Below are 505 nucleotides of genomic sequence, written 5' to 3' on the forward strand. Positions count from 1 at the left end.
CCGCCGCCTGCCCCTGGGCACCATCTACTCCGCGGCCGGAGCCCTTCTAGCATACGGCCCCAGCTCCTGTCGCCCCCACCACAGCATCCCCGCCGCCGCTGCCGCCTCCCGTCGCTCCAACATGGCTCCCAGCCGCCCGGATAGTTCGATCCACCTCCGCCCCGACGCCCCAAACCGGGTAGTACAGCCCGCCGCGCATGGCAGCTCGGGCGACCGAAGCCGCTGCCGCCATCTTTATTTAGGACACGCGGGGGCCCGCGGGCGAGCCCCGCGCCAAGCTTGTCGCCGTGGGACCCGCCCCCCTGCTCTCAGCCACCGCCCTCCCCGCCCTCCCCGTCCTGGGGCGCTGTCCCAGGTGTCTCCTAACTCTGCTCTGTTCCCTTCCTGAGTATGGTTATGAAGCCTGCGCGCGATTTTGTTCGGCAAATGTGATGCCCATGACGTGTCCAGAGCGCGTTCTCCCTGCTCTGGGCGGGGTATGGGGCAGTCCTAAGGCGAGAGGGGA

This window comes from Chinchilla lanigera, unplaced genomic scaffold, assembly GCF_000276665.1.
Source record: "Chinchilla lanigera isolate Chin_1 unplaced genomic scaffold, ChiLan1.0 scaffold00131, whole genome shotgun sequence".
NCBI classification, from domain to species: domain Eukaryota; kingdom Metazoa; phylum Chordata; class Mammalia; order Rodentia; family Chinchillidae; genus Chinchilla; species Chinchilla lanigera.